Source organism: Entelurus aequoreus, linkage group LG07, assembly GCF_033978785.1.
Source record: "Entelurus aequoreus isolate RoL-2023_Sb linkage group LG07, RoL_Eaeq_v1.1, whole genome shotgun sequence".
Classification (NCBI taxonomy): domain Eukaryota; kingdom Metazoa; phylum Chordata; class Actinopteri; order Syngnathiformes; family Syngnathidae; genus Entelurus; species Entelurus aequoreus.
The window spans coordinates 45,287,080-45,305,552 of NC_084737.1; the positions used below are offsets into that span (position 1 = coordinate 45,287,080).

General features: G+C 45.1%; 1 protein-coding gene across 3 annotated transcripts in view; it reads left to right on the forward strand.

Moving 5' to 3' along the window:
• opn7b (opsin 7, group member b) overlaps positions 1 to 18,473 on the forward strand; it is a 186,465-nt gene that overhangs the window by 99,139 nt on the left and 68,853 nt on the right. The window contains exon 2 of one of the 3 annotated variants that reach the window (XM_062052090.1): positions 796 to 987. The exons of the other annotated variants lie outside the window; for them this stretch is intronic. The gene's annotated coding sequence lies outside the window, so the exon portion shown is untranslated. The remainder of the gene's footprint in view (positions 1 to 795; positions 988 to 18,473) is intronic. 3 annotated transcript variants of the gene reach the window in all.

Below are 18,473 nucleotides of genomic sequence, written 5' to 3' on the forward strand. Positions count from 1 at the left end.
ATAATTGTATCATATGTTTACACGTGAGTTTCTTCTTTTTGTGTTTGTTCTTCTTTTGGTCAAATAAATTACATCAAGTTGCCTCACATTGAAAAGGCGTTCAGTATTGCATATTTTGGTGTGACTTCAGTCACTTCACAGAATGTCATACATTACAGATGTTATTTCTGGAACGATATATTTTCATAGCAAATTTTTTTGTATATTGCTATTAAAATTACACAAATATTGCGGTTTCTTTGAACCACCATTAAAAAAAGAAGCGATCACATTGCTTTGCTTTATGGTGGTGGCTGTCACGGTCGCGCATGGTTGAGCTTGCCATGAACCCAGGTTGCAGAGCTGGATAGCGTCATGCAGGTAAAAGAGCTTAATTTAACTTGGAAAAATACCATAAGGTAGCAAAAAGCAGGCTACCTTTTGGACTTTTTGGCGAATTTTGCAAATCATTCACAACCCTTGTGTGGTACAAGAACACGTTTATTTATTTTTTGTGCTTTCTAATCATAAAAAAAAAAAGGCTCGCAAGATGCGACTAACAATGAGCTAACTGGAGTTGTTCATTTGTGTCACGGTCAGGGCGCATTGGAATGCGCCGTCATCCTAGCGCGCTGCAAGCACCGCAGGACACGCCCCCACATGCGCTGTGCAGACCGCGGCCACGCGCCTCCACAGCCGGCGGCAATCATCAATCAGCGCACCTGATCTTGACGAGAAGCAGCAGCATAAAGGCTTACTCCGCTGACTACTCCACGTCGGAACAAAGCCCTGATTCATACCTCCGTGTCTCTGCAGTGAGCCTCACCTGCCGATCTTCCCCCTGGACTCTGACTGCCTTCCTCGACCCTCGACCCCCGCACTCGGACCTGGACTTCTGGACGCCTCTCTCCTGCCCCCACGGACCTCGCTTGGATCACAAACCTCTTTTGCTTCGCCCCTCTGGACTTCTTTGCTGCCACAACCAACACGCACTTACAACAACTTCTGGTAACTTATATTTGGTTAACTTCTACACATAGCCCTGCATCCACACATATAGTAGCATACACACCCTACGTCAGGGGTGTCAAACTCAAATACAGAGTGGGCCAAAATGTAAAACTGAACAAAGCCGCGGGCCAGGGTTGAACAAATTAACCTTTTAATAGGGACCCAAACAAGTTTTGCATTAAATATTGAGCAAGCAAGGCTTATATAACTTTATAGTGACATGCAAAATCGAGTTTCAAAAAATAATAATAATAATTAAAAAAAATCAATGGCATATCAAATACATTTTAAATAAAAATGTAATGCCTCTTTTCTATTTGCAGCCTTCTGATGTAAATATCAACATTAACTTTTTCCACAGGCTAATACATTTGAAAATAAAATAATGAATAAACTAAACATTCAGGACTTAAAACATGCTCAGTTTGCAACACACTGATCTAATCTGATGTGCCCAAGCCAGATACCTGCCATCTTTTCTTGGATGCTATTTCATTAATGTCAGGGCTCAGGCTTTGAGCTGAGGCAACCTTCATTATCGAACAAAGTTGTTCATCAGTCATTATATCTCATATTCCACAGTCTTGGGGGCGTGCCTTACAGGCACTGCTTTTAACGAACTCTACGAGATGACGTCACGTCCGCTTTTCATCCCTTCTAACAACGTCCCCGCCCAGTCACAAGATATGAGCGGCTCCTGTACGCACACACACGTAAATGCAACGCATACTTCATCAACAGCGATACAGGTTACACTGAGAGTGACCGTATAAGCAACTTTAACATTGTTAGAAATATACGCCACACTGTGAATCCACACCAAACAAGAATGACAAACACATTTTGGGAGAACATCCGCACAGTAACACAACTTTGCAACACTAACTCTTCCGGGACGCTACAATATACACCCCCGCTACCTTCAAACCCCCCCCCCCCCCACACACACACACACACACACGCACCTTGTAGCGTCCCGGAACAGTTAGTGCTGCAAAGGGTTCTGGGTATTTGTTCTGTTGTGTTTATGTTGTGTTACGGTGCGGATGTTCTCCCAAAATGTGTTTGTCATTCTTGTTTGGTGTGGGTTCACAGTGTGGCGTATATTTCTAACAGTGTTAAAGTTTTTTTATACTGGCACCCTCAGTGTAACTTGTATCGCTGAAGATCAAGTACGCGTTGCATTCACATCTGTGTGCGTGCCAAAGCCGCACATAATATGTATCTGGGCCAGCACTCGTTGGACTGGATGAAAAGGGGACGTTACAATTCTCGTGAGGGGCACTGACATCTGGGAGTCTCCCGGGAGGTTTGGCAAGTATGAGAATTAGCAGTGTATCGCGGCGCCGCTGCTGTATATGATCGGAGGGCCAGCTCTAGAGTTAATTTGATATCGCCTCACGGGCCAAGTGAAATTACACGGCGGGCCAAATTTGGCCCGCGGGCCAGAGCTTGACACCCATGCCCTACGTACTCATCAAGCTCAAATAAAACCCGTTGAGCAAGACCTCCTGCTGTCGTGCCGTCTCCTTCCCCCTTGTCTTACGTAACAATTTGCCTATGAAGCCCTCTAAAAATATATTAAAAAATGCTAAATTTTCTTAAAACCAAGCTGACGCTACATTGATATTATAAGAGCTAAAACAAAAGGAACTACTTTTCACCTTGCTAACGTAGACATTCCCACTGCTACCGCCAAGCCCGTGCTAAGATAGCTGCTGCATCCTTGCTGTACTGTAGCTCTTGCATCACTTACGCAATCACTTCAGAGTGTTAAAGTTATTGCTTGATTATAAATTATGACTAACATGTGTATAGTAAAAGGCCACAAGCGAAAAAGTAGGTCAACTTTGAAATTCCACTCTTTAGCAACTACAACTCCGGACTGAAGCAGTGGACCCCGGCTGAGCACTGGCTCCCAGCTTGGACAAAGACATGGCGACATTGTTCGAAAGTTTTTAATGTTTTTTTTACCGGAGGACTATTCTAAGTTTACCATGTCAACTCAGAGTACAGGTGTTGTGCTAAAAGATTCAGCCATCCCATCAGAGCTTTGAAATGCTGAAATCATTGGTATCCCACCATATAAATAATATTACCTTGAGCAACACAATGAATTTACAGAATAACAAAAGCTTTCATTGAGGTAAAACTATTATGTTACATTATCTAACATATTTGACAACCAGCATGAGTTTGTAACAGTCCACTTTTTTATGAATATGCTGAAGTTTAGGGTATTAAACAATTATAACATCATTAAAAATAACTTAAAAAACATACCAAAAATCCTACCACTACCGGGATTTGAACCCAAGATATTCTGCCTTGTAAATCAAGTACTTATGACGCCCGCCAGGGAGCCAGGAGGTACATTTGTCTTCATGTTCTAATCGGTGACACAGCATGACCTGGCCAAATATACATTTGGGATAAAATTGTATATGAAGCGCCTTGTTATTCAATAATTTACATTTTGATATGCTTTTTTTACGCAAAATGAGCCCCCACTGATCGTGAAGCCCTATGCAGGCCGCATGTTCTACATTGAGGGCGGGGCGGCACCTAGCTGGCTCAACAACGCTATTATACCTACAGCATCAATGTCATTCATGTGAAACTAACATTAGTTACGTCAGTATGATTTAATGTTACCGTTATGTTGAGAGCACATTTCGGATCGGATAATGTTTAAAGTAAAAGTGGGCTTGATTGGGTTATGTTGTTGGAGTTGTAGCAGGCTGTGCATGACCAAAGATTGTAGATTGAGTGATCCACTGCATGATGTTGTACAGAGCACACGATGTGCTACACAAAGAACATGTGCAGTCAGTCATATCATTTTCCTTTTGTCACTTGAGAAAAATACAGCGTCCTCAATGGAACTAATGGCCATACACACACACATTGTACCAGAAAAAACACTAAAGCATATATTGTATTTGTGTTGAACGTCTATCCTTAATACATCTGTCCTTTTCACGCTATCATTATTAGTAGTACAATTGGAATTAAGTGGTAAAATGTGTAACTGTTGAGATGAGCGTATTACATCGCATGTACCATATTTTTGGGATATATGGCGCACTTAAAATCCTTTAATTTTCTCAAAAATCGACAGTGCGCCTTATAACCGGGTACGCTTAATGTAAGGAATCATTTTAGTTGTGCTTACCGACCTCGAAGCTATTTTATTTTGTACTTGGTCAAATGATAAGTGTGACCAGTAGATGGCAGTCACACATATGAGATACAAGTAGACTGCAATATGAATCAAGTAAACAACACCAAAATTGTATATGTTCCATTGAAAATATAGAACATTACACATGGCGCTCAAAAATCTATCAACATGTTTTAGGACGACTTTGGTAAGCTATGATTCCCGGGCGCGGCTACGCTGCTGCCCACTGCTCCCCTCACCTCCCAGGGGGTGATCAAGGGGATGGGTCAAATGCAGAGGACGGGTTTCGCCACACCTAGTGTGTGTGTGACAATCACTGGTACTTTAACTTTTAACTTTAACTATGAAGCCGCACCGCTTGATGGATTGTACTGTGCTTCATCATACGAGTATGTGAGATGTCTCTGTCTCGGGTTCCTCCTGGACCACCAGGGAAGGCACAACACTCTCGGATGTGGTTTTTACAATTGTTTTAATTCTTTTCTCACACAAGTCTCTCCCGGCTTTTCAGCTCTTCTTTCGCACAATGTCTCTCCTTTGGCTTTTCAGCCCTCTCCTCCTGTACTCGCTCCTGCTTTCCAGCTCCGCTCCCCCTCATGGTCTCTGACGCTGCTAATAAAGGAACAGGTGATTAGATAACTCGTTCCAGCTGAGCCATCCACTCACCTGTCTGCTGCTTCATGGCCGGCCCCCGCACACACCCCGCCCGCAGGGAACGCGCGAACCACACCCCTCTCCACATGCCTCCACCGCCAAATTTAGGCCGGGCAGCCGTCCGGACGCCCCCACTCCCCCCCCCCACCGCGGGGCGAGAGAGGAAGTCCGCCACGGCCATCTGCGCGCCCGGCCTGTGGACCACCCTGAAGTTGTAGGGCTGTAATGCCAGATACCACCGGGTGATCTGCGCGTTGGCGTCTTTCATGCGGTGGAGCCACTGGAGCGGTTTGTGGTCCGAGCAGAGACTGAAGGCACGCCCCAACAGGTAGTAGCGGAGGTCCCCGACCGCCCACCGGATGGCAAGGCACTCCCTCTCCACCGTGCTGTACCTTTCCTCCCGGTCCGAGAGTTTCCGGCTGATGTACAGCACGGGGCGGTCGACGCCCCCCACCTGCTGAGACAGCACTGCCCCCAGTCCCCGGCCCGACGCGTCCGCCTGCAGACAGAAAGGGATGTGAAAATTAGGCATTTGCAGCACCGGCTCCTCGCAGAGTGCTGTTTTTACCTTCTCAAACCCCCGCTGGCACTGCTCCGTCCACTGGACCAGTTCTGGAGCACCCTTTCGGGTGAGGTCAGTCAGCGGGCCGGTCCAGTCCGCGAACCGGGGAATGAACCGGCGGTAATAGCCCGCCAGTCCCAAAAACTGCCTCACCTCTTTTTTTGTCTTGGGGGGTGGACAGGCCGCAATCGCCGCTGTTTTGTCCACTTGCGACCGCACCTGTCCCCCTCCCAAGTGGTACCCCAGATACTGTACCTCCCTCCGGCCAACCGCGCACTTTGCCGGGTTGGCGGTGAGCCCCGCCCGCCTCAGGGACTTGAGCACCGCCCCCACCCGTCGCATGTGTTGTTCCCAGCTGCTACTCTGGATGATGACATCATCCAGGTAGGCAGCCGCGTATGCAGCGTGGGGTCGTAGCACGCGATCCATGAGATGCTGGAACGTGGCGGGCGCACCGAACAAGCCAAACGGAAGTGTCACAAATTGGTACAAACCGTCCGGAGTTGAAAAGGCCGTTTTTTCTCGGGACTCTGGTGACAAGGGAATCTGCCAGTAGCCCTTGGTCAAATCCAGTGTCGTGAAAAAATTAGCAGTGCCCAGCCGATCCAGGAGCTCGTCGACCCGAGGCATTGGGTACGCGTCAAACCGTGATTGTTCATTCACCCTGCGGTAATCCACACAGAACCGCACAGTCCCATCCTTCTTCCCAACCAGAACAATAGGACTGCACCACGCGGTGTGGGATTCTTCTATCACCCCCAAATCAAGCATGGTTTTTAATTCCTCCCGAACTATTTTGCGCTTGTGTTCGGGAAGCCGATATGGCCGAGACCGCACCGTAACCCCCGGGCTGGTCTCAATATGATGGCGGATGAGACTCGTGCGACCGGGCCGCGAGGAGAACACCTCAGAGTAGCGCCGCTGTAACTCAGCAACCTCCGCTCTCTGCGCCAATGTGAGCTGGTCATCACAGGACAGCTGAGGGGCCGGGCCAGAGCACGGGATCTACGGCCCCAACTCCTCCTCTTCCCTCACCACTGTCACCATGGAAACAGGCTCCGCCTCCTTCCATGCCTCCAGCAGGTTCAGATGGTAGATCTGAGTGTCTCCGCGTCGGTCCGAGCGCCGAACCTCATAATCGACATCACCCACTTGCCGTGTGACTTCAAAGGGCCCCTGCCACTTTGCAAGTAATTTGGAGCTTGAGGTTGGAAGCAATACAAGCACTTTTTCTCTCGGTGTGAATTTGCGTAGTTGGGTCCCCCTGTTATACGTGCGCCGCTGACGCTCCTGGGCACGGAGCAAATTCTCACGTGACAAGTGCCCCACCTTGTGGAGTTTTGCTCGCATGTCCATGACGTACTGAATTTCATTTTTGCTGGAGCTTGGACCTTCCTCCCAGCTTTCTTTAATGACGTCCAGCACTCCGCGAGGCCTCCGGCCGTACAATAACTCGAAAGGTGCAAAACCAACTGAGGCCTGAGGTACCTCCCGCGTCGCAAACATTAGGGGGTCCAACCATTTATCCCAATTCTGTTTGTCCTCGTGCATAAATTTACGGATCATGTTTTTCAGCGTTTTGTTTAATCTCTCCACCAGCCCATCCGTTTGTGGATGGTACACGCTGGTGCGGATCGCTTTAATTCCCAGTAACCCGTAAAGTTCCTTTATCGTGCGTGACATAAAGGACGTGCCCTGGTCAGTCAGAATCTCTTTCGGGATTCCAACTCGGGAGATGACCTGAAACAGCGCTTGCGCAACACTCTTGGCAGAGATAGAGCGCAAGGGCACTGCTTCGGGATAACGCGTTGCGTAATCCACCAGGACTAACACAAAGCGGTATCCCCGTGTGCTCGGGTGAAATGGTCCGATGAGGTCCATCCCAATTCTCTCGAACGGGACCTCCATGAGCGGTAATGGGCGCAAGGGCGCCTTTGGGGTGGCCGCCGGGTTCACCAGCTGGCAGTCCAGGCAGGCCGCGCACCAACGGCGCACGTCTGCCCGGAGGCCTGGCCAATAGAATCGGACCATGACCCGATTGAGTGTTTTCTCATACCCTAAGTGGCCAGCCATAGGATTAAAATGCGCCGCCCGCCTCAACGCCCCGGGTCGAACCAGGTTTTGGTGGATCATGGTCTGTTTGCAGCCCGAATCCACCATCGCCCGATATGTACTCCCTTGTACCCTTACCGGGACAGAGTACGTCTCCCCCCCGATCGGGGGCGGGTGCTGGAGGCCCGACAACCCGCATCACCTGCCCCACCTCCATTATGGAGCACTCCCGGCGCACGTGCCCGGGCCGTCCGCACCTCCAGCACACCGGCCCTGGTGTTTGAGGTGCCATCTGCGAGGGAAGCCCTTTCTCCGCAGCGCCGGTAACCTGGAATTCACAAATCGGAAAGATATTATACCCCCGTGTGTCCCCTCTTGTGTGTCTCTGGGTGCGTGTGGGTGTGTGTTCTTTTTGCATGCCCGCTTGGGGAACCTGTTCGCGGGCTCCGGGTGGCTCCGCCGGGCGTGGTCGCCGCTCCAGAGACGCCCCCTCCACACCCCCCCCCCCCCCCACCCCATAGCGGGGCGAGTCGCCGGCGGGGTAATGGGGTGGGCCCCTCGGCCGTCTTGGTTTCCGCCTCCCGCTGGACCGCCAGGTGTTCCTCCACCAATTCCCCGCTGCTTTGACGTCCGGGGGGATGTGGTACCTGACCCACGCGGAGGTCCTGGCCGGGATGGCCTCCACGAACCGCTCCAGGACGATGGCCTCCAGCATTTTTGGATCCAACCCGTTAGGCTGGAGCCAACGGGTTGCTGCGTCTCTCAGTTGGAACGCCAGCACGAATGGCCGGTCCCCTGGTCCCAACTTCATGGCCCGGAACTTTCGCCGATGGTCTTCGGGGCTGCTTCCGACCCGGTCCAGTATGGCGTGGCGCAAGTTTGCACACTGCATGCGAGCGGCCGCCGGGAGACTCAACGCCGCCCGCTGCGCCTCCCCCACCAGGAGCGGCAGCAGCTTCGCGCCCCATTCCTCCTCCGGCCACTTGCATGATGTCGCCATGGCCTCGAAGACATCAAGGAGTCTCCCCCTCCACCATGCGCTTCATGGAGGACATCCCTCCCGCCGCCTCTGCTCTGTCCATTAGCGCCTGCAGCACCTGTGTCTGCTGCCGGCTTGCCGTCGAGACTTCGGCCAGCACTTGGCCCAGTGCCTCCAGCGGGGATGTTGTCGACATACCTTCTGTGGTCCGCCTTGTTGGGTGCCACTGTGAGATGTCTCTGTCTCGGGTTCCTCCTGGACCACCAGGGAAGGCACAACACTCTCGGATGTGGTTTTTGCAATTGTTTTAATTCTTTTCTCACACAAGTCTCTCCCGGCTTTTCAGCTCTTCTTTCGCACAATGTCTCTCCTTTGGCTTTTCAGCCCTCTCCTCCTGTACTCGCTCCTGCTTTCCAGCTCCGCTCCCCCTCATGGTCTCTGACGCTGCTAATAAAGGAACAGGTGATTAGATAACTCGTTCCAGCTGAGCCATCCACTCACCTGTCTACTGCTTCATGGCCGGCCCCCGCACACACCCCGCCCGCAGGGAACGCGCGAACCACGCCCCTCTCCACAGAGTATTATTATGGTGTGTGTGTAAGGTAAAACATATTATCTGCCGTTTTGTTTCGCAATATTATGCAAATGCAACTTTTCTTACTTTCTGGTACCTGCTGATCTGTATTTTAGATCTGCGTAAGTCCTGAAAATGTGTGCACATCCGCCTTTGTAGTTCGTACCGACACCGTAGTCGATAAGCTTCTTCTTTTTCTCTATTTTCTTGTTATGTGACATTCATCCTCCTCTGTTGCCATTTAAAGTAGTGTAAAGTTCTTACTTATATGTGTCAGTAAACTCGCGATGAAAGCGCTAAAACATACCAGCTTAGTGAGTTCACATGATTCACCAAAGGAACTTTAGTTTTTAGAGAGTTCCGGTCGGACGTTTTTTCACGAGACACATTTCCGGTGTTGTTATAACACTAGCGTGCCACATATGAGGAGATGCTGCTCCGTTATTGATTTAAGTAAAGTCTGAATGTCATTAAAACAGTTAGCTCCATCTTTTGACACTTCTTCCACTCCCGTCCTTGCACACTATACCGCTACAACAAAAATGACGGGGAAAAGACGCTGCCGAAGGTGAGCCACGTAAATAAGACCGCCCACAAAACGGCGCATCCTGAAGCAACTGTCAGAAAGTGGCTTGAAGATGATCTGTACAACATATTCTATGCAACATTTTGACCAAAGAACCACCATTACATGTTTTCAATTCAGAAAAAAATATATATATAATATGACTCCTTTAATGCGGCCTATAGCCTTATAAGCCGGTGCGCCCTATGGTCCGGAAAATACGGTAAATGAGTATATCACATCGTATCTGAATTTGACATAAGGCGTAGCCATTGGGACCATCGTATATAAACTCTGGAGAGGGGGGCCAGACTGAGGTCAAGGGGGAAAACCTCATAGCCATAGCACCCATTAGCATGTGTGTAAGAGAGAAAAATCAAAAAGCACAAAGGACATTAAATACATTAAAAGAGCAGAGCTGATGCAACCTGCCATTTCTACATACAGCTACAAAAGTAAAAACAACACAAAAAAAACATACACTGTGGTGGCCTCTGCGGTGTTCCACGCCATTGTCTGCTGGGGTGGGGGCAGCATGGCCAGAGACAGGAGCCGACTCCACCATCGGCCGCCCACTAACTCTCGGCCAGTGTCCAGTGCACATGGATGAGCGAGTAATATGTATTATACATCAAATATTTACTGTTTTTTCTCATTACAGCATGTCCAAAAATGTGGGGGCATGGTCTATTTGAGTTAATCGGGATTAATTTGAAAAAAAAAATAGGTCTGTCGCGCTCCGTTGCGATGGGATATTATCTGTTCTGCACAATTACATAACATATCTGATGACCTGACGTAATGACATCACAAACAAATACGCTAAGATGTGCTGTCAACTACGGCTGCACAATTAATTGACATCGAGGTTTTAATTACTGCAATTATCAATCGCAATAGGCTGAGGTTTTTTTATTTTCTCTCTCCTCCATCTTCCAAATGAATCAGAATTGTCAAGCCTTGCATCCTTGGCCTGCTGACCATTTAAAGGTGGTTACAGGAAACAGCATAGTCTGTGCTGCAGTCGATGCAGTCAGTCAATATACACCACTTGTGTCCATTACTCTACAACGTTTGAAAAAAGTTTTAATGGTGACGGTGTAAAAAAACTAAAATAACTTCTCTGCAAAATCAGTACATGGCCTGTCAACTTACTTCAAAACGGTGGACGACCACAACAAGTAGCGATGGACGGTATAAGCAAACATGGGTGTTGTGGACGTAACCAAACTCAGAGGTGCTTAAACAGGAACTAGAAAGAGATCAAGACTAACACAAAAACACAAGTGACTAGAAAACGTAAACAGAAATATGATCCGGGCAGCGGATCATAACACCGTGACCTCGAAAGGGACAAGCGGTAAAAAATGGATGGATGGATGCATTATTGGATATTGTTCTAATGTATGCCAACTTGAGACAAGAATATGTTGATTGACAGTCTAAAAGTAACATGACTCCTTCACTCATCATTCTAGCAGTTTAATGCATTTAAATTAATAGTCTATAAATCTCAAATTGAATCACTACTGCAATTTTTGGCAATTCGGATTTGTATCAAAATGGTGCAGCCCTACTGCCAACTGCCTTACTACTACATTCCTGGCCCTTCTTTTTGGCATGTCTTTTAGCTGCCCCACTTCTTGTGATATACGGCAGTGACGTAAGCATGCAACAGCACGCTAAATCTGATGTTGTCTTCATTAAGAGCTCCTGCCAGGGTGAATGTCCTCTACAAAATAAGCAAGGATAATACATCAGCCTTTTTAATAGGTTTCCAATTGGTACCCAAAATAATTTATAATCGCCACAGAACTTAACTGATGAATGTGAACATGCAAGAGTGCATCAAATCGGCGTAGCAATCGTGGGGATTGTCCACCTCTCCCTTCTGCTGTGACGTTTGAGCACTGCATCCTGCTATTCGTCTATTTGTGGCACGCAGTGATGGTACTATTTTGCTCATTTGTTAGTCATATTGAATGTTGTAGAAATGCTAAAATGAATTTTGCTTATGGATCCATCGCTGAGAGGAAAACGGCCGCCGACAAAGTTAACCCTATTCTTTGCTGCTTTTGATGAAACTGATTACCTGCCAAAAATTGATTCCCGCCACCGCGCCGCAGGAGCGCGTACACTTTCTGCAGCCGGGTCTTCGTGGCTGGAATATACCCTATGCAATGTTGTCAACAAAAGTACCAAGGATATATTAAGCAAATGTGATTAATCCAAATTCAAAAGTGATTAATCTGATTAAAAAAGTATTTGACAGCACAAATATATATAAATTCAACATTACTATAAATTATACTTGTCAGATTTGTACTCCAATATGTATTATTTTTTTTGTTAATATATAACCTCTTTTCTTGAACCTCTTTTTATTTTCTATTCATTATTTTATTTTGTACTTTGTGGCAAATGTAGGAAACACTGTTGCTGTTTCTTTTAAGGTCTCCAATACTACCAACATAAAAATGACACATACAATGCACCTTAACAGCGCGCCCAAAAAACCTCTGAAACAATGTCCATATCAGCTGGGTGAGAGCATGGTTTTAAAAGAAAATTCATGGGGAAAACAAAAACCATCCAGGGTGCTTAACCCGCCTGCCGTAATAGTTGCAAAGTCCTTTATTTGGAGGAGCGGGCAAAACCTGTTGGGCAGAATGCTCACATAGGCACCAAAGAGGCGAAGGTGTTATGTATGGCGGGGGAAGGAGATGACACCAAGGCAGAATTCGGTCTAAAAAGTTTATTAAACCTTCTAATCAGTGTGTAGGATATGTACAGTATACTACTTCAAGTGATGCGTGCAAGACGATGTGTAGAATTAACCAAATGAATGTTACCAAGGTTTGTTGTTTGTGCGTGTTGGTTGAATCCTTCGTCAGTCCAAGGGGGCAAGGCGAGAAGGCAGTCCGTGGGCAGGCAAGCAGTCGGGGGCTGGAGAGAGGCAACGAGGTCTGTATCCAAGCAGGGGTCAAGGATCGGGGAAGGCAGTCCAGAATCCAGAGGGAGGTCGAGAAACACAACTCGATCACAGAAGGCGGGGAATGTACTGCGGAAAACACAATGGACATTAGACACGGGAACAGGGAAGGACACAGAGAGTGAGCAAGTACGAGGGAGGGAAGCCAGAGATGAGATGCTTACTCCAAGATAGAATCTACGTTCCGGCAAAGGATCATCATGTCCGCTGGTCTTTATGCAGTACTCTCTCATTAGTCCCAGGTGTGCTGATGAGAGATTGTCTGCAGCTTTTCTGGCACTTGGGCCTGATGCGCCCAGCGCCAGCAGGCGTGTGTCATGGCGTGCTGCCAACAGAGGTGCTGGCAGACCCAGCTGCCGAAGAAAAGCGGGTTCGAGCCCGCGCCGTGACAGAAGGACACTCAACCCTGACATTTAGGAGGGCGACCACAGCGGGGGACTTCACAGCAGTTCCTCACCTGCTACACTATATTCTGGCTTGAGCCTGTCCAATGAAACGCGTTCCCTGCGCCAGCCCATATTTAGTGCAAAAAGAGCTAGTTTAATCCTACGCCTTTTCATGTAGATATATCTATGGGAGCTGCTTAAGTCTGCCTATAAAGCGCTTAAAAAACTCCATTAGGTTTTTATATATATGATGTAAGTACATATCAATCAATCAATCAATCAATGTTTATTTATATAGCCCTAAATCACAAGTGTCTCAAAGGGCTGTATATGTAATGTGGGAACGGGCACATTTATAATAACATTTAATATTACGTATTTTGATCATTCTAAGCATATGCGGCGCATTAATTTTAAAAAACGCATCATGTTTGCTTTTTTTTCTTCATCATTGATTATTACTCACTGTAGACCTCATGAGAGCCAACAAACATAATAAAACATCACTTACCGTACAATGTCCGCTGTTATTAGGATGCCGACTGCTAGGATGTTCATATATTCCCATTTAGGTGAAGAATGTCTCATAATCCCCACTGAGAAATGGGGTGTGGGGGCAGGGGGGACAAATTGTCTTTTGGTGTCGTTCTCGCCAATTCTGAGTCCCAAATGGCTGTCAAAGTGTACCAACTTGTCGGATTACATTCTCAGCCATCTACTTTCCAGGTGAGATGCATGATGTATGATCTAGAATAAACTTCCAGGGAGCAGGGAATCAAGGAAACAGCAGACTACTCGATGATGTTAACATACCCACAAAAGCTTATGATCGCGTCACGCTTATATTAACAATATCACTAATACTTGGTTAATATTCAAGTCACGAAATGTAAATGGAGTACCGTCAGTGCTTTATGAATGGTTATTTATCAGATTTTATGGGCCGAATCGTGGAGCTACCTTTGGCTTCGCTGTAAGCAGACTTTTAATTACTTTTATTTAATATTTAGAATGCATTAAGAAAAAAATAATCTGTCATCATGTCTTTCAGAATGATTGTGAACGATAGGCAAAATTCCAGTCCGCTTACAATGTAGCCAATGAGAGTCGCTCTATTCTGTCTATAAAGTCTTTTAAAAAAACATCCAAACACCTCCATCAACGTTTTATATACACGCTGCAAGTATATACAGTATGTAATGTAGGAACGAGATATTCATAATATTATGCAATATTTACGTTATTTTGGTCATCGTAAGCATATGACGGGTGCATTAATTTCACAAACGCATCGTGATGTTCGCTTTTTCTCCAACATCACTGATTATTACTCACTGCAGACTTCATGAGAGCCAACAAACATAATAGAACATCACGTACTGCTGTCACTGTTAGGATTTTGAAATATTCCCGTTTAGATAAAGGTGACTCATAAGCTTCACAAAGAAAAAGGGCCGGGAGAACATGCATTTTTTCATGTCTTTCTCCATTTATGGGACTAAATTGGCTGTCAAAGTTGACCAACTTGTGAGATTATGTCCTCATCCTTTTACTATGCAGATGAGAGGCATTATTTAAAATATATAATAAACTATTACCAGCTCCGAGGCGAGGAAGCAGCTCACTACCTGATGATGTCAATAGAGCAGTGCTCTCTGTGATCATGGTGCCACTATAAATAGTTTGTCTGCATTAGCGCTCATAATAACATTATCACAAATACTTGGTTAAAAGTCAAGTCACAAAGTGTAAATGGGGTATTGTTGACGGTTTTTGGATGGTTATTTAGAGGGCTTTATGGGCGGAATAGGGAACCTCCCATTGACTACAATGTAAGCAGACTTTTACTTAAGTTTATTTACGATAAATATTGTGCGTTATAGGCAAATTACCAAAAAGTTCCCATTTTAAGCATGTCTGAAACATAAACCACACAGGCGTAATGTCGTGCTCCATTCCGACTTGATACACATAATCTTGCGACTTCAATGCCGACACATTAAACGAAGACTGCTTACATTTCCTGGCTTGTTACGAGTTTCACTTGCAGTTTCTTTTCATCAAACATATTTTACAAATCCTATTCCCTCTTTTTTCCCACATATTGACAGTTTTTTTTTAGCATCAATGCTGAGGTTAACTTTGAAATGTGCCCATGCTCTTGATGACGAATTGTTTGCTGTGTCCTCTTGGGCTAAGAAATCATTTAAACTGTCTGCTGCTGTTTCTTAAAGTGTGACAGCATGGAAACATGCTTTAGTAATTATTTATGGGTTACAAAGCAGAGGATCAGTGTTTTTGTCAGACCAATTGATAGTTCTAAAGAACAAAAAAAGATGAGCAATGATGATTTGTGTGGGGGAAAAAAGGCTTAAGGCTGTTTGTATTGTGTAATTAAATAATCAGTCACATCCTATTTATATAATCACGCTTGCTTTTTGTCCAAAGCTCAAAGTGAATCGTACTTTGCTTTTAGAGATGCAGCCTTGGCAGGTTACTTTTGTTCTTTCTTTCTGCATATGTGTCTTTATAGTACTGAGAAAAACACAACCCAGATTCTACTCTTTTATCTTGCACATCAGGCCCATGAAACAGAAAGACAGTCAACCCCAACAGCACGTTTTAAAAAGGACTGCATGCTGGGTGATTTTGAGTACAATGCGTGATCAGGCCACAGAGAAACATACCTCATTGTGTGTTCATCCAAGGACAAAATGTTGACACAACTCGCTATTGCAAGTCTGCAAATTACCTCACAAACTGTGCATGCGTGTGTGTGTGTGGCCCACATTTCTTATGCAATCATCTTACAGTATGTTGCACACATACAGGAAAAAGCTAGTCCGTTCTATAATACCTTATCCATGGAAATTCAAATTATCCATATCCCACCTCCAGATGTACTCAATTACAGTGCAGTATTTGCAGCTGCTCTGCTCAATCAAAATCCTACGGTCATGCCTTTATCACGCCCAGTCAGTTGGAGCTTAGAAAGGATTTTCTCATGTAAGTAATGTTATTAACCGGCTTTTCCAAATATAATGTGCTATACTAGAACGTCTAATGTGGCCTTACAATTGTTCAAATCAACATCCAACTCCTGATTAATACCAGGTGTGCCTTTCTTTTTTTGTCTTTTGTTCTCCTGAAATGTGTCGTTCCTTAAAAACGTTTTACTTATCAGAGGTGTGAATATTTCTATAACCATTTTACTGTATTTACACTGTCTTTTTTTAACCTACCTTTGTTGCTTTACGCGTCCTGAAAAATACATTCCATTGTTTTAAAATGTATCATCAATAATAGAACCAAGATCAGCTGGTATTGGATGTTCCAGTTTTATCTCCTGGCTTCTCCACTGCACTGCAACACCACATGCCAGATGGTTTGATACTTCAATCAATCAAACAATCAAAGTTTACTTATAAAGCCCTAAATCAAGAGTGTCTGAAAGGGCTGCTCGAGCCACAACGACATACTTAAACATGTTTGATTCACAGATTCATTTGGAAAAAAGGGCAGGCACTTTTGAAAATTAAATTTGGACGGTGGCTCACCAATTATAATGTCTGTATCATCTATTAATCAGTTCCACTGCTACAGAACAGTAAAGCATATACTGCATTGCACAAGATTGAAAAGCAGACAATGTCATGTCAATGTTAATGGAACCAATTCTGGCCATTAATCTATGTATTACATTACTATACTATACCATAGCCATTTCAAAGTCATTCACGGAATGTGAATGAGACATTGACTGCAGGGGTCCAAGCCCTCGCTTGCTTGAGAACAGTGACGTGCGGTGAACCATACACCAGGTGAGGTGTAACCTGTATGTTACTTTAATAAAGCACTGTACAAGTACTAAATAAAACAGTTAATGAGATGTCTGGGCTAGATCAGAAGAAACTCAATTCAGCTCTAGGAATGGAGAGTAATAAAGACTGAACACAGGTTTCAAGTTTAAATGGTACCAAATGATATTAAAGAATAATAGGAAAATAACAAACAAACATTAACATGTAAATTCAAATAGACATTCACATATTCCACAAGTTGACAGAAACGTTCAATATTTACAAAAAATGATGTACTTAATTCAATCCTTATTTTTCTACCAACGATGGTATAGGCGCAACACAATTCAGAGTTCATTTAAACGGCCCCGCAAAGTCCATGTTGTGATGGCAGTGTCCAGAGGGGTTTTAGTGAAGGGGCGGGGGAAAGGTGATTGTTCAGGAGGACTGTAATGAACACGTTGCGTTTTGGTGGAAAAGAAGGAAAACAGAGGGTGGCTGCTAAGGAGCCTCCTACCCGCCCGGGGCTCGGTTGGGTGGATTCAGTTCAGTTGGTTGGTTCGGTTCCAAGCATAAAACTTCAGACTCTAGTTCGGGTTCTAAGCTCGCCATCCAACCTGGCCTGTATAAAAGGGCAGGACCAGTCAAGTTTCCAGTGTGCACACAAAAGAAAATACATTCAAATACTAAATACTAAATAATACAACTGTATTCAAATAGCAAAGTATATTCCTTAATATTGTACAATAATTCATAATCCAATTAGAATAAATAATATAATAATTGTTATATCAAAATATTCATTTCTCTAATAGTATCAAAATGTAAACACTGCATCCACAAATAGAGTGCTAGCAGACACAGTGGTTAACTGGACTGCTTCATAAAGTGCCTTGGATGCATAGCGCTGATAACCATCAGCAAGTAAAACAACCCAAGGACAATCAGACAATTGTTTAACAGTGATAACATTTCATTCAATGTGTTACTATATTCAGAGAAACCGGCATATAAGTAGATGCTAACAGCTCCATTCAAAACGAATGCAGCGGCTAGGCTACGTAAAGCTACACAAATGCAACTCACCAATTCCGCAGATAAATCACACTCAAACACTCCCACGGGACGACCCACGGCTCCGGTAGTCGGCTCCTACAGTTCGACATTATTACATGTCAGTTTAGAAGGCTTAGTTAATCATTAAAAGCGTAAAACCGAGTCACATACCTGCAGCAACCTCACACAGCGTGTCCCTCTCGCTCTCACCGGTAGCAGCCCACTTCCGGGTTTTATGCTATTCTGACAGCCGCGTTAGGTCACGTGACCGCGTGACGTAATGACGCACGCTAGGACAGCTTAGACGACGAATAAATAAATACATAGAAAGGATATTTAATGGGGTTTTGTCACCCAGGTTACAGAGGCATAGAGTCTTTTGGAGGTTGTTTTTTTTTGCACATTCGAAAAACTGAAAAAATAAGGGAGTAATTCGCTTTCATAAAAACGTTATCATAATGATATTATGATATGATAAATGGGTCCAAAAATTAATTGATAAAGTTGTTATTAAATACTTGTTGGTCCCATTTGCTTTTAACAAAATAAATCAAGTATTGTGAGTGTATCTTACCTTTCTGTATTTGTATCTGAAGCAGCAATAGCTATCCTCCATGAAAACATACTTTGTATGATCACATTCATTTTGTCTTACGGTCCAGTTTAGAGAAGTATTTAA